At 37.5% G+C, this 17417-nt stretch overlaps 1 long non-coding RNA gene across 1 annotated transcript; it reads left to right on the top strand.

The window, feature by feature from the left end:
- Positions 1-1537: 1537 nt before the first annotated feature.
- On the top strand, positions 1538-5906 carry LOC133856904 (uncharacterized). The gene is made up of 3 exons (XR_009898251.1): positions 1538-1630; positions 2272-2313; positions 5664-5906. It is a non-coding gene; the product is annotated as an uncharacterized LOC133856904 (long non-coding RNA).
- The last annotated feature ends 11511 nt before the right edge of the window (positions 5907-17417 follow it).

The raw sequence follows: 17417 nt of genomic DNA, 5'->3' as shown, positions 1-17417 counted from the left end.
GAAGTCGAATCCACAATTTCCATATCTGTTGAACGCGCGTCCGGACTATGCTGACAGACTTCTGGACGGTTGAATTTGAATTGAGATTCTTGCCTTAAGGAGAAGTGCGTCCGGACGGAAATCCACGTCGTCCGGACGGTTGAAGCAATCTTCCCATATATAATTTTGGAAAGAATAGGAAGCTTGATCAAATACTGAAGGGCGTCTGGACGGGCTGCTAAGTCGTCCGGACGGATGATGCTTGGTCTGTCAGGCGTTCGGACAATATGGCACGTCGTCCGGATGGATGGAATAGTGGACAGATGGGCGTACGGACGGGATGGCATGGTCATCCGGACGGCTGACAGGAAACCGATTCTTCTGACTTGTACACAGTGTAGATTTTCTGAAACACTTCTGAATAGTGGAATCCCTGTTAAAAAGCACCTTTACAAACAAGTGATTTTGTCCAACTAGAATGAAGCCAATTACAACCTAACATCTAGTGTATCAATAATGTCAAATAGCATGGTATTCTCAGATTTCAAAGAGTCAATCAAAGCATGTGATTTAGATAACTGAACAATCAAAGACTCTTTTTCTTGCTTCACCTTTATGAGCTCTTTTGGAGAAACAATTTTATCCAATTTAGCAAAAACTTTAGAGAGCTCAATATCATAATTTTCTTCAGATAACTGAAAGAAATCCATGATAAAAGGTGTAATAAAAAAATAGAAGTCACAAAGAGATGAGGATCACACTCTGTAACACCCCATATTTTAAGATATTAAATGAAATATCTTAAAATATGATTTATGACCTATTAATAAGGTAAAAGAATAAATATGAATATCTATGAAGTTAAATATTCATTTATTAAGAAGTGTTTATAGTTTTAGTTTAATAAAAGTTCAAACGAACCTTAAACTTTGGAATAACGGAAACAGGGTCAAACGAACTCCGTTTTGGTCGATTCAAAAGCCAGAACTCTCATCTCGGAGTCCTCTATCTACATATAAAATTTCATAAAAATCAGAGTTTTCTAGATTTGCCGAAAGTGACCGTGACTCTACTGCCCCTGGACTGGGCAGCATGCATGTGTAGATTCTGCCACGTCATCGCCGTGTCACCCTATTGATTTTGTGATATTTTGTAACCAATTAGTCCTATTTATAACTTCGTTTCATTTCTTAGTAAACCCATGTGCCAAATCTAGTTAGGATAGAAATATTTGCTATAATTGGATTTGATTTTATTTGATTTGTGATGATTGAGATTTTAAGATATTTTGTGGGGTGTCAAATTTAGTTAGAATAGAATTTATTAGATTAGATATTATTTGATTTTATTTAATTTAAGTATTGATGAAACCCATGTGCCAAAATTCACATGAAATGCAAATGCATGTAGATATTTATCTAAGTAATGATGACACCCATGTGCCTTGGAGGATAAGGCTAACTCCCATCCATTAGATCAAAAAGTGTCTACTTGATCCTAGCCATTCATTCCCTTATAAATAGAACTAAAGAAGGATTCAAAAACCCATCAAGCTTCACACACACACACTCATGGCAAAGAGAGAGAAAAGTGTGCTTTAGTGTGCTTTTGTGTAGTCCAAGGCTTGGAGTGTGTTCTAGGAAGTCTTTTGGTAAGCTTCCAATCATTAATTGCATTGATTTTATGCTTTAAGTTTTGATTTCATTAGTTTAAGCTTGATTATGTTCATTATGTGTTTATGTTCAGAGTTGATCACTTATTTACCAAATATGCCATTATGATGCCCAAATTCAATTGGGTATTCCTTAAATGTGCCGTTATGCTGTCAAAAGTTTTGAAAGGTTTTTTTAAGCATTAGTTATAAAAGTGTCGTTGTTCTGCCAAATTTTATAAAGGGAATTATTCATAATTATGCCGTTATGCCGCCCAATATTCTAAAAGTATTTTTAGACATTACTAATACTAATGTTGTTACTCAGCTCAATCGGAATTGGTTATATTATATAAATATATAGCTTTTATGATTAAAAGTGTTGGTAAAACGATTCTTATGTTCATAAGTATTTTAAAAATGCAAAAGGGTATTTTGGTCATTATTTATAAATGTTGTTATAATGCCCATATGGAATATGTGGCATTATAATTAAACTATTTTTTATATGCTGTTATTATGTTTAAATGATTTTAGCAATTATGTTAAGGTTGAAAAGGTTAAAAATAAAAATAGTGTTAATATGAGTTTATAAGTGAATTGTACTAATTCACTATTATTGGTATTAAATTATACTGCAGCTAATATTTATGTGAACACTTTTCTGAAGCAAAGAAAGAACTGTAAGTGTTTATTACTTACTGAGGGTGAAGCTGAATTTCCATAATGTTGTGGTTTCTGTTTTATTTAATTGTTTGCGCATGTAGATTTTGTATATTTTGTTATTTTAATTAATGAATTAATTATAACAAAGTTGGGAGTGACGTCTGCCTGAGCCAAAAATATTAATAAACAACAAAGTAGGGAGTTACGTCTGCCTACGGAACAGGGAGTAACGTCTGCCTATGCCAAAAAGATAATAAATTGTTAGAGGAGTGACATCTCCTTAGAACTCGCTAAACGGGAGTTACGTCTCCTATAACTCGATAAGCAGGAGTTACGTCTCTTATAACACGTTAGACAGGAGTTACGTCTCCTATAACACGTTAGACAGGAGTTACGTCTCCTATAACACGTTAGATAGGAGTTACGTCTCTTAGACTCTATTAAATGGAATTACGTTTCCTTAAATCTATGTGTTAGAGTTACGTCTCTATAAGATTGAATACAAGAAGCTCATGATTCATTTTATAACAAAACTGTGCATATAAAACTGTCATTACTTTATATTATTGCATTGTGTTGCATTTACTTAAATAAATCAGTAACCATATCAATATTGAAAACAGCGGACTCACTTTAGTATTTTGTGTTGTTGTTTTCCTCTCCGTATTGTGTGATAATACAGGATATGAAGAAGAAGAAGAATATCAGGACTATCCAGACTCTTAGATGGTTCCTGATACTAGTCTTTGAGGCGAGACCGCCTCCCTTTTTGGGAACTACCATGTTGTAGTTCAATAACATAGTTTAAAGACAATATTTATAATTCTGCTGTTATGTAGTCATTAAACCTTAGATATTTTGGCTTGCATGACTATTTATGCCTTGTGAGACATGACTACTACTACTTTGTATAATTATGCTGACTTACTTATTATATCTATCTTGAGGTATTTCAGTAGAAGCTCTGAAGTGTTACTTAATTCCTAAGTCTGTATTATATTTATATATATTCCGTTGCCAATATTTAACTCTGATAAGTTAGTAATGTCACGTGAAAATTCAAAAATTTTCACTTACGCTTTTTGTAAAAGCGGGGCGTTACACACTCAGGAAATAAATCCTTAACAGAGTGAACCTGGCTTTGATACCAATTGAAAAAATGAAATGACTTGTAAAAACAAAGTAAGTGTATGTGTGCACAAAGTGTTAACAAAATATCAACAATGCGGAAGATAAATGACACAAGAATTTTTGTCAACGAAGTGGAAACTCAATATGAGAAAAACCACTCCGGTGCAGCCAAACCCTGGATATCCACTATTCAGAAGACATGTAATACCCGGGAAAGACACCCTACTTAAGTTATTAAGATATGTGCATGAGTACAAGACTTAAGAATTGCTATATAGTCTAATAAAAATTATGTATTTATGCATGTAAAGAAATAGATCAGTAAAGTTGAAATCGATCGAGCGACTTTCTGGTCGATCGAGCGATTATAGGTCGATGTCGATCAATCGACTAAGTTTCGATCGAGCGATTTTATCCAGTGCGACGCAGCTTACGGGTAAACAGCAGAGAAGTGATTTTCTACCTTTGATTTTGAACCCATCGCTTATGGACGGCTCCAAATGATTGAAACTTATTTAGTTAGCCAAAGTTAGCTTAGTTTGGTTGAAATTGAACTAGATATGGTGGTACAATTTAATCATGACTCTAGATATGGAAGAAAATCTAATCTTGGATATTAGATGATCTTGCATGGATATTTCTCTCTCTTGCTATCAAAGATCCGACCATTGGAATAATTTGTGCTGGATTGATCTCAGCCATTCAAAGTTATTATATATAGCATGCATGGGACATCAAAAACCAGCCTAAGCTCTCCCCATACAACTCACGTAAGCTCCTCTTCCCTTCACTGTTTTGGTGCTGAATCTCCCATGGAAAATCTCTCTCATTCTTCTGTGAAAGCCAGCACTTATAGCCAGAAATGAAGCCTTAAATCTCCTCTTGTTTCTCAACAAAACACCAGAAATCAACATTTGAAATCTCTCTCTGATTCTAGCTCAAAAACCAGCAACTTCCAACTCATTTCAAGCATTTTGTTTTGGAGTTAGACCCTTCCCTTCTATCCAACCTGTTGGGTGCGAATTTTATTAAGTAAATCTTCCTTTCTACTCTTTAAAATTCAGTATGTGTTCCCTAGGATAATGGGTAGTTTCTCCTCTTAAAAGAATTACACTCATGAAGCTTTAAACAAGCAAGATAGTAGCTTTGCTTTAATACTTTTGTGTGGGAATGAGTTGCTGAAATATAGGAGTTTTGATTAATAAAAAGGAATGTGTGAAGTGAAGGTGTGTGTGTATTGTATGCTGGAATTCCCTGCATGAATGAGAATATTAAAGTATAAACTTAGTAAGTAAGTGTATATGGGTATATGGCTAATGTGTGTGTGTGTAGAAAGTATTATTTTGGCTACATATGGGTATGAATGGGAGTTATATATATATAAACATACTAGTTGGCGTTAATGGCTAGTAAAAGAGGATGTCTTAGTTTCATTATTCAATAACCTAAGATGGCATTCAATATCTTGATTAAGAGAACCAAAAACAGAAGTATTAGGACAACGGTTAAAATGATACTTTAATGATAAATATAGTAAACATATTGTAGCATCTTTTCACTAATTTAGTATTACTATATGATTGGAATTATGCAGTTGTAGATAAAGATTTTTGGAGCAGAAACTAGTAAGTATCTCTATACTTACTGAGGACGAAGCTAGTTGACTTTCCTATAATATTATGTTTACTGTTTTATTATTTGTTTGCGCATGTGGTTTTGCATATTTTATTATTTTTAATAATCTGTCTAATAACAAGCTGTTGGATCAAGATCCACGGTGGGTATGCGAGGCTTCACATGAGTTTCAAGGTTCTCAGTGAATGAGGAGGTACCTGAAAAGAATAATAAATACAAAAACTGGTGTACCAAGGTTACCAGGGAAACCAAGGTTTCCAGGAGCCAAGGCTCCCAAAGATTATAATTAAAAGTTAAGTGAGGAAACCAAGGTTTCAAATAACACGCTAACCGTGCCAAGGCCAACAGAGTAGTGGAAAAAGGGAAATACCTAAAACTCTACACTTAAAACTGTCATTGCCTTATGATTACGTTTATGTTCACTTTATGTCTATGATTCGCGATCATAGATTATATTTTGTATATACATGTGATTATATGGCCATTGCATTGTGTTGCATTAATTAAATAAATCAGCACTCATATTATTATTGGAAACAGCGGACTCACTTTAGTGTTTATGTTGTTTTCTTCTCTTTGTATGGTATTTGTAATGGTTCAGGCTATGAAGAAGAAGAGGATTATCAGGACTATTCCGACACATAGATGGTTCCTTGTTCAGTTGTTGTAAGGCTGGATAGCCTACCTTTTGGGACTACCCTGTTGTAGTTCATTAGCCTAACTTAAGACAGTACTTATAATTCTCCAGTTATATGTAGATATTTGACTTGTATAATAATCTAGCCCTGTGAGGCATGACTGGTATTACTGTTTGTATAATTATGCTGACTGGCTTATTATATATTTTGAGGTATTCCAGTAGTAGCTCCGAGGTGTCAACCTATTCCCAATTTATATTACATTTATTCAGTTGCCAATAATTACCTCTGATAAGTTAGTAATGTCTATGGAAATTCGAAAAATTTTCAATTACGCTTTTTGTAAAAGCGGGGCGTTACAAGACAAGACTACTTACAAAGTAGTAGCACTCACATACCCCTAATGTAGTGGTCGTACCTTGAACTCTAACGTGTAACCCAACACGAACACCTCCCAACCAGGTCTCCTACCTGAAGGGGTCTTCAATGGAATCATTTACCTTAGGGCCAACCCCTAAGGTAGACTTTGGATTAAGCGCAACAACAGCACACACAGCAATGGCTTTAGAGAGATCGACTCAGCTCAATAATCTCACAATATAGCTCTCTAAGCACTAATGGAATTCAATACCGAATTCTTGCTGTTCTCGAGCCTAACGACCTCTATTTATAGGCTCAGGGTTCAAATGAGCGTCTGACTTGATAAAACATAGGCGCCGTTCGGACGGTAGACAAGGGTCGTTCGGACAAACAACTGTGAGACCGACTTCCCGAGAATTTTGCTGATATTCTTTCCTGTTTATGAATTGCGTCTGGACAGTAGCGCCCTGTCATCCAGACGGTCGCACTTTCGCTGCAAGTAATTTCCTTATAAAGGCTTCGTACGTCCGGACCGGGGGAATGGTCGTCCGGACGGTTGATTCGATGCACGCAATTTCAATATCTGATGCACGAGCGTCTGGACCATGCTGACTGGTGTCCGGACGTCTGGATTTTGAATGCGATACTTGCCTTGTGGATGAGCGCGTCCGATCGGTAATCCACGTCGTCCTGATGGTTGCAGTAATCTTCCCATAATTGTGTTTTATAAAGAAATCCTGAAGCTTGTCGAACACTGAGAGTCATCCGGACGTGCTGCTGAAACATCCGGACAGATGCAAGTTGAAGCAATTCAAAACTTCTCGACACAAGGGAAGGTCCAGATGGAAAGTTCTCGTCGTCCGGACGGTATGACACGTCGTCCGGACGGCTGGCAAAGAACCAAATTTTCTGCCTTGCAAACTATGTAGAATCTTCTGGAAGCACTTCTGAATAGCGGAATCCCTGTTAAAAAGCATCTTTACAAAGAAGTGATTTTGTCCAACAGAATGTGGCCAATTACAAACTAACATAACCCAACACGAACGTCTCCCAACCAAGTCACCTTCTTGAAGGGGTCTTCAATGGAATCCTTTACCTTAGGGCCAACCCCTTAAATAGACTTCAATTCAGCACAACAACCGCACTTGGCAACGACTTGAGAGAGACTAACTCAGCACAATAACTTTAAACTATAACTCTCTAAGCACTACGGAATTCAATACCGAATTCTTGCAATTCTCAAGCCTAGGGGCCTCTATTTATAGGCTACAAGTTCAAATGAGCGTCTGGCTTGAAATACCTTGGCCCCATCCGGACGGAAGACATAAGGCGTCTAGACGGACAACTGTGCGATTGGCTTTCAAAATTTTGCTGAAATTCTTTCCTGAATTGAGCCGCGTCCGAACGGTTACACTTTAGCTGCACGCAATTTCCATAACAAGGCTTGGCGTGTTTGGACCATGAAAATTGAAATTTGAAATGACTTCTAATTTAAATAACAAGTGTGTGCATAAGTGTCAACAAAAATTAAAGCACAGCGGAAAGTAAATGACACACTGATTTTTGTTGACGAAGTGGAAACTCAGTTAAGAGAAAAACCACTTCGGGGCAGCCAAACCCAGGAATTCCATTATTCAGAAGGCATAGCTAGATACAAGACAGTAACACTCACATGTACCGATGCAGTGGTCGTACCTTGATCTCTGACGTGTAACCTAACACGAACGCTTCCCAACCAGGTCCACCTACTTGAAGGGGTCTTCAATGGAACTCCTTACCTTAGAGCCGACCTCTAAGATAGACTTCGGTTTACAGCACAGCACACTTGTAAAATGGCTTTAGAGGGATTGATGACTTCTCCGAGCTCTAATGGAATTCACACCGAATTCTTGTAGTTCTCAGTGCCCAGGGGCCTCAATTTATAGCTGGGGGCTCAAATGAGCGTCAGGAAAAATATACCTGGGCACCGTCCTGACGGTGGACATGGGTCGTCCGGACGGACAACTGTGCGACAAGATTTTCGGAAAAATTCACGGAGAAATCTTTCCTGTTTATGGACATCGTCCGGACGGGATGGCACATCATCCGGACGGTCGCACGTCCACTGCAAGTAATTTCCTTATAAGGCTCTTGAGCGTCCGGACCATGGGGATGAGCGTCCGGATGGCTATTCTTCAACACTCAATTTCCATATTGGTAATGCGCGCGTCCAGACCATGATAGGCAGTCGTCCGGACGGTTGAAGTCGAATCAGCAATTTCCTTCTGTGATGCATGCACGTCCATACCAGAGCTGTCAGACGTCCAGACGGTCATTTTTGAATTGTGATTCTTGCCTAACGGAGACGCGCGTTCGGACGGGATACCACATCGTCCGGACGGTTGATTGATTTTCCCTTTCTTGGAACTTGGAAAGAAATCAGAAACTGATCGAGTACTGGGAGGCGTCTGGACATGCTGCTGAAACGTCCGGACGGATGCAAGCTGGCACAGAAACTTCTCGATACAGTATGGGGTTCGGACGGAATGACCACTTCATCCGGATGGATGATGCTGGTTTGTCTAGCGTCTGGACGGGATGACACGTCGTCCGGACGGATGGAACAGTGGACAGATGGGCATCCGGACGGAATGGCTCGATCGTCCGGACGGCTGACAGGGAACTTGAATTCTTCTGACTTGCAGACTCTGAATAGTGGAATCCCTGTTTACAGCATCTTTACACTTAAGTGATTTTGTCCAAACACAGAATGAGGCCAAAATACTAACAAACCATGACATCTGTCGTCCGGACGGTTGATCTGATGCACACAATTTTCATATATGAAGCATGAGCATCTGGACCATGAAGAAGACTAACGTCCGGACGTCTGGATTTTTAATGCACAACTTGCTTTATGAATGAGCGCGTCCGGACAGGAATCCATATCTTCCGAACGGTTCCAGCTGTCTTCCCATATCTGTGTTTTGGAAAGAAATCCCATAGCTCATCGAACACTGATTGGCGTCCAGATTGTATTGCCACGTCGTCCGGACGAATGCAACCTTGAACAGTTTGAAGTTTCTAGACACTGATGGGCGTCCGGACGGTATTGCCACGTCGTTAGGACAGATGTTGCTAACTGATGAGTGTCCGGACGCTTTTCTGAGTCGTCCGGACTTAAGCTTGGGATCCGACTTCTCTGAGTAGGAATTTGCATAGAATCTTCCTTGAACACTAAAATAGCCTTCTTGAAGCTTGTGACACTTGCAACTTGTCATAATGAGGCTCTTTCCATATCAGAGAAATAAACTCTGAATATCTAAAGACTCTGAACTAAACGACATCCCTGTGAAAGAAGCAACATTATATAATAGTGATTTTTTCAACATAATGCAGCCAATCAAAAACTAACAAACTCCCCATTTGGTCATTCTGGGACAAAAATCACTAGACCGGTTAAAAATACATTTCCGGCCCAAAACTAACATATACTCCCCGTTTTTGTCTCAAAGGGATAAAAGGTAAAACAAAGTATGAGAAGGACCACAGTAATAAAATACTCCCCCTTGATGTCTCAACAGGACAAGGGTAAACAAAGTATATAAAATCCACAGACAAAAACATTCTAAAATCCTAAACAATAGGAAAATAGAGAAGAGTCTGCAAGTGGCCCAAAAGAGAGGAACAAAAATCCTTCAAGTACCAAATCCTGTTGATACGCTGAAATCAAGTAACATAGAGAATACCGTATAAAAAGATGGATTTGTACTACTTCGGCTTCTAATTCCGGAAACCGGGAACCATGGACTGAAAAACCTTCAATCGCTTGATTTTTCAAAGCCTGAACATGGTTATCCGCAGATTGACATCCTCTAAGCAACTAGTCTGCAAGATAAATGAGGAGATTTACCACTGACCCTCTAACTGATACAGATCTGAGGGAGATACTACTGAAGGCTCTGCATGAGCCGGGGGGGGGGGGGGGGGGGGGGAAGAGCTCATCCAACACCTGTGACCATTTGGAAATATGAACAAATGACTTCAACAACAGTTTGTTTTCCAAAAGATCCTTTTCTCAAACACTGTGTTGGGAGTCGCTGGATGACATATTCCTTAACCAAGATTAAACAGAAATATCTCCAAAAATACCATTACCAAGAAAAATTAGATCCTGTTAGTTCCAAAAACAATATGGTATTTATGACGAATGTCAAATGAATGCCAAAGAAACATATAAGCAATGCAGCAATTCATAAGGCATAAATATATTAAGATCAACCTAGCACACAGACAGAGTAGGTTTTCATGCACAATATCTCAAGAAAATATCCCAATCAACAAATATTCCAATATTCTAAAAGCACAAAAACTTAAAAGAATAACGAAAGACACAATGAAGATCATGGAATGAGAAGAAATATGTAAAGAATGCCAAAATCTCGGGAGAAATCTGCGAGAAAAACACATAACATGACATGATAAATTATAACACCCCAGAAAAAAAAAAAAAAAAAAAAATCTAGAGTATTTTTTCTTTAATAAAAAGAGCGCACAAGGAAATTGTGTATAATGCTAGATCTTGTTAAAAGAAAATATAGTATATTTTTCTTTACTATAAGAGAACCTAAAGAAAATTTGTTATAATATTAAATATTATTAAAAGAGATTAGAAGGGATTAAGAGATGAAAAAAAAAAAAATTGTCCTTGACACGTTTTTACAGACCTAGCAAAATGAAGACAAGTGGGGAGCCTTCTGATGACACATTTCAAAACAGTTGAAATGTGTCTTCCTTCTCTTTTCTCTGTCCCCACGTGGCAAACATACACCAAATCCCCTGCGGTTTTGAGACACGCACACCCCCTCCGCTATTTTCTTCTTTCACTCTTCTTTTCTTCTTACCATTTCTTCTTCCACTCAATCGGAACAAGAGAGAGAGAGAGAGAGAGAGAGAGAGAGAGAGAGAGAGAGAGAGAGAGAGAGAGAGAGAGAGACTGGGGGAGAACTGGAGAGGGAGATCAAGGGGAGGTTTCCGGTGGGTTAGCCACCGCTGGGACAAACGTCGACGCCGAAAACTGGTGGATCACGGCCGAACGCAGACGACGCCAAAGATGGATTTTTTCCGACGTTTTTCCGATGCCCAAACAATAAAAAAATTCATTTTTAGGTAAGTAGAATTCTCTAATTTTTTTTTCAATTGATGGGTTTGATTTTTGGTGGAGGAATCGAATGGGTCTTTGAAATTTTTGAAGATTTCTCTTGGCAAACCGAATAAGTGTGAATTTCTGGGTTTGTTGGAGATAAAACCGATGGGGTTTTAATGTTGGAAATTGTTGATTCATTTGGTTAATTTCTGGGTATTGATGGTTTAATTATTACTGTGGCAGTGTTTTTTGAGCTTCTGGGATTTTGAAATCTCATGAGCTTATTGGTTTCAATTGGTGAGTGTTGCTGGGTACTGTCAATGAGTTCCAAATTAAGGGCTGATTGGATTAGTTAGTGAATATTGTTAGTATGATTTTGACGATTTTCTTGAGATAACATAATACCCATTGATTTTATGGTTACATTAATAGACCCATTAATGTTTTCCCTCCCTCTGTTCTAAATTTTGATTATAAAGATGATTGTATGGATAAATGTGGCTATGGAATGGGACTTAATATGAGAGTGTATTTGATCTTTTTTTATCAAAATGGGCTTTTGAGTTTGTTGAAGGGAAATTATGGGTATTCTTATGTGTTTGATTTTTATCATTGAAATTTGCAAATCCACCCTTATGTGTATAGATGTAATATTGGGTATTTATGATTCCATAATGATTTTTCTTGAGTTTTGTTGATTTTATCAATTATAGTAAGATTGATTTTAGAGAAAAATTGTGAAAGATGGGTGTTCTTGATGTACTAACCAAATAGTGTTTAGTGGGATTTTGGCTATTGATTTCATAGTTGGTTTGGGTGATTAATTTTGGATGATGACATTAGTAAATGATTTTTGGTACGGGTAACAGATTTGGTAATTTAAGAATTGTTGCAGTTGAAATTTTATGGATGTCTTGTTGAATTAAGTGTTAATGTATCCCATAATATTTCCTGTTTTAGTACTTGCTAGATTTTATTGGCATGAGTTTGGTTTAATATTAGGTTGCTGGGGTCATGGACTTTTGGGACTAAGGATTAGGTAATTCATGGGGGGTTGCTATAATTTTTGGAAGATTTTTTGTGATTGGGCTGAGTGAGTCACGCTTGTTAGTGGTTTAGTCACTAAGTAATAATGTGGATTTATGGTTGTTGATAGGCCGCACAATTTGGAGTCCCTGGTTACGTGTTTTGTAGTATATATACAAAGTATACTTTAATTAAGTTTTAGACTTCAAATTTTAGAATATTCTTCTAAGCTTCTTCCTTCAATTTATTTAGGTAAAAGTTCGACCCCGATGCTAATGGCCAGTCCAGGTAAGGGAACACAACTTTAAAATCCCGGCGAAATTTTAAATAAAATCTTTTCAAAAGAAAAATATCGGGAATTTTCAAAAGACTCTTTCACTTTAATATTATTTGTTCTATTATCTCAAGTATGAAATAAAGAATATGTTATCTGTGAACCACATGAATGAATGAGAATACTATGGTATAAATGAAGATGATGATGAGATTATGATTCTCAAAATATGTATATGTTACATGTGCACCATATGAATGAAGAAGATGATGATGAGATTATGATTCTCAAAATATATATATGTTACATGTGCACTATATGAAGAAGATGATGGAACTATTATTCACTTACATGAATTTATGTTGTATGTGCATCACATAAAGTTTAATCCCACGGCACCATAATAATGTGATCCGGATCTTATGATGATGGGTAGCGGGGCAACCACACCAAAAGTGTGGGGCTATCGGCCGGGTGGTTCTCACCTAGGTAGGGAGCTTTCTAACCCGGCAGCTCTCCCCTGTGACGATAGGATGAGCCTATGGGTCCTTCGGGATCGGTCCTTTGGAAGAGCCCAACATGCGCCACTCACAGTAAAAATGCGGAAGTGGGCCAATGGTAGATAAAACTTACACACTATGAAGGACGATTACATATGCACATTCTTATTGATGCTAATATTTCTATATGTAAACTCTGAAATTTTAAATTTCTAACCTGAACTTTTTTTTATATACTACCTTATGCGACATTGTGTTACTTACTGAGTTGTCGAACTCACTCCTTACTCGTACAACCTTTTCGGGATGCAGTAAGCCGGAGTCACTTTTTGGTAATAACATAGATTTCGCTAAGGGCAATACATATTTTGGGGAACTGTTGTAACCTTTGTATTGTACAGTATGTTTTCCTTTTGGAATTTATAGCATTGTAAAGAGCTACTCGTTTGTGCATGTAAATAAAATAGATGGTTAAGATCTATATCTATTAGAGGTATGCTTTATGCAAATGTATTTTTAGGCTCAAGTTTCCTCTTATTTCCCAAAACGGGGGCGTGACATAAATCACTAAAAATGCAGAGAAGTGTATATGGCAGAGAAAGAGACACAAGTCTTAAACCTGTAGAGATCTTGTCCGGACTTGTCACTTAACTGTCTGAACAGCTACTACTAGGTCTGCATATGGCAAGACTGTGCTCGTCCAAGTGTAAGAATAGGTCTGTCCGGACGTTTCACACTGAAAATCTAAAACTGGAGAAAAATTTGTAGAAAAATATTTTTCCCTAAAGTTAGCTTCAGAACACGCATATATAATCAACTGATAAAGCAGTCAAATAGCATTGCAAAAATATGAAAAGATATAAATGAGAGTTAAGTATTCAATAAGCACAAATTTCCCTACAGATAGAAATTTTAAATAGGTTACTCAGCTCATGCAATGCGTGTGTGTGTGTGTGAAAGTTTTCTCAATAAGGTATGTAGTTCACTGATATGACTTAAAGCAACCGAATTTTCTAAACAAGAGAGAAAATCAATGAAAGATTAGTCAAAAGTCAAACCTTATTATTTACTAGGGCCTAGCCACCCTCATCTGATACACTACCCCTAAGATGCAGCACCAAATTATTCTTACTTGAACCATGAAGGACAAGGTAAAATTTTTACTTGCACCATGAAGGACAAGGTATAAAGCTAATTCAGTAGAGAAGCAGTGAATATAAGCATATAACAAGGAATTCTGAAGAATAACTGCTTATTTCTTTTTGGTGCTGCAACCTAGAGAGAATGCTAGAATTTTTAAGTTCTAGGTTCAACTAGCATGTTGGTCAATTTGACCATCTTATCAAAAACATCTCTCTTATTGGAATTTCCAGAAGCAAGAAGTCAGAGAGGAAAATGATGTACCTTAAGGGAGTCTTGGATAGTGCACAATATTTCATCGCATGAGAAAAGCAACTATCTATCATTAAGATGCAATAGGAAAACTTAGCAAATTTCAGACATAAACTCTCAATCATACATAAGCATATTCAATTAATGCACAATGAACTAAGATATCAGGCAAAAACACAAACAATATCTGAAAAGCTATCAAAAGGAAAAAAAAAAAAAAAAAAAAAAAAATTCTGCATCTTCTCCAGCAATTTTTTTTTTTTTTTTTTTTTTTTTTTTTTTTTTTTTTTTTTTTTTATGCTGAAAACAATAAAATAGAAAAACAATAAGGACATGCTTATGGAATAGGAAATAACATCTAATCCCAGCATGTAAGGTAAAATCAAACATGTCCTCAGGGAGAGAGGTTAAGAAATACCAAGACAGAAAATGAACCGCCTGACGTGCTTTAACTGTCATCCCCAAAAAAATATCTGTAGATGTTTCTCAAGACAACAACAGAAAATATGGGGGATAAAATAAATGGTTCCTCAAACAGAATGCAAGGCATGAAAAAGATATGACAAGACAACTATGCAATGCAAACATACCTCACATGCACTAGGATTTCGGAACCAAAATTCTATGAATGGCAAGACTTCACCTTTAATAGGTGAGTCCACTCCCCATCCAAGGGTGAATGGTCTCACCATTCTTGACCCATACTTGCTTGACCCGTGGCAGTGGCTTGCAGGTTTTGTCCATGTTGTTCATTCTTCTTAGCATACATTGCATTAGGTTCAACAACCCTTCATAGCCATGGTTGCTAATGGGCTTTTACGACTTTCACTTGTAGCACCTTGATTTGTTCTTCTTTGATTTGCCACTCTGATTGGCAGGAACAAACTGCTACTGATGCCATGGAGCCTGATATGCCCTCGGAGGTAGAGTGTCTGATGTAGCTCTTGCTGGCAGCTCCATTTGAACCTTCGACATCTGAGCCTGGAGATGTAGACATTTGGGTCGGATGTGGCCGGTGATGCCGCAGTGATGCAGGTGGGCAAGCTTCTTTTGTTAGAATGCTGCTTGACTTTCTCTGCAGAAATATGGTTAGCATTCTTATAAACAATATTGCCCTCGCTTTTTATATGTCTCCTATGCGGAGGGACATATTTTGATGAGGAAGATTCTTCAACTTTACCTTTCCTTAGAGCATCCTACTTAATCCAAGATCTGTAGGTCTTTAACAGAAAACAATTTGGTCTAATATGACCAACCTTCCCACAATTATGACAAGTAGGGACAAACTTACCATGAGCTTGTGTACCTGTATCTTTGGATTTTCGCTTCTCACAATTATTTAAGCAAGAATTTTCAAAAATATCCAAACAAGCAATGTCTACTATCACAGGCTTAATAACAATAGAATCTAATTCAGAATTAGAAGCATGTGAAGTAGAAGCACTCAAATCATCAACAATTAAATTAGGCTTGTTATGAAAATCTGAATGAATACAAAACATTCTCTTTAAATTATCACTAGATAATTTTTTCAAGAGATCATTAGATTCTTTTAATTTATTCTCAAGTGTATCAATAATGTCAAATAGCATGGTATTCTCAGATTTCAAAGAATCAATCAAAGCATGTGATTCAGATAACTGAACAATTAAAGACTTTTTTTCTTGCTTCATCTTTTTGAGCTCTTTATTGGAATATTTAGAAGTTTTTGTCAATTTATCAAAAACCTTAGAGAGCTCAACATCAGAATTCTCTTCAGATAATTGAGAGAAATCCATGATAAAAGGTGTAATAAAAAAATAGAAGTCACAAAGAGATAAGGATCACACTCAAGAATTAAATCCTTTAAACGAAGTGTACCTGCTCTGATATCAAATGAAAAATAACGAGACTTCTAATTTACCGTTGGTGTGTGCAACATGTAACAAAATATCAAAAGTGCGAGATTAAAAGAGATAGATATTTTGTTAATGAAGTGGAAACTCAATTAAAAGAAAAACCACTCCGGGGCAACTAAACCCAGGATATCCACTATTTAGAAGACAAAGCAGTAGCACTCACATACCCTTATGCAGTGGTCGTACCTTGAACTCTGACGTGTAACCCAGAAAATTTTTATGCTTATTGACTCTTAACTCTCAATTATATCTTGTATTTTTTTTAATGCAAATTGAACTGGGATATCAGCTTTTTATACATGCGTGTTCTGGAAATTATTTGGGAAATATTTTTCAGCTATTTTTCCTCTCTTTTTCAGATTTTTTTTTTTTGATTTAGAAGAGAAGCTTCTGGAGATATAGTTGCAACTTGAGAGAGTCTCAGACGAGAACCTAATTCACATGCTCTCCATTCAGAAGTGCCCAACCGACAAGATCAGACTCGGGTATGTTCCTCTTTCTACTTCTGATATTCCTTTTACCTCCCAAACTATTTTTGTGAAGCTGGTTATTCCCGAGTCTCCACCCTCAAGCGTGGATAAGGGAAAAATTGTTATGGATGGGGAAGTACCAGTCATCCTTCAGCCTCTAGCCAAGCTTCCTATCAAAAGAAAGTCTTCCACATGCCATCAATGTGGTGAGCCAGGGCATATCAGACCTAAATGACCACATCGGCAAGTTCAGAGGAAGAAAAAGTGGCAGGCTCCTAAAAACTCCCATGTGTCACCAATGTGAAGTTAGCAGTCATATCAGATTTAGGTGTCCTCCACCTAAGCCACCCAGGCATCATAGATCTCCGCCCAGAAATCATGTTCCACAGCATCAGCAGCTGCAAAAGCCTACTCAAGCAAAAAAGACTTGGGTCCCCAAGAAGCTGTATATGGAGGAACAGAAGACTGCAGAAAGGGAAATCTTCTATGAAGGAACATCTTCCGTCAGTTCTTTCATGCAAGATCTGGTCAGATATCTGACACTACAACTAAAGAAGGAAGGACAGGATAAGGAAGAGGACATCCAATCCCCGAGGAGGAGATGACCTACCTAGTAGGTGAGGTCACACATGCCTAGGATTTTGGTTCCTAAATCCTAGAGCATGTCAGGTA

This window comes from Alnus glutinosa, chromosome 14 (genome assembly GCF_958979055.1).
Source record: "Alnus glutinosa chromosome 14, dhAlnGlut1.1, whole genome shotgun sequence".
NCBI classification, from domain to species: Eukaryota; Viridiplantae; Streptophyta; class Magnoliopsida; order Fagales; family Betulaceae; genus Alnus; species Alnus glutinosa.
The sequence above is the reverse complement of the archived record's forward strand: the minus strand, read 5'-3'. Positions and strand labels throughout refer to the sequence as shown.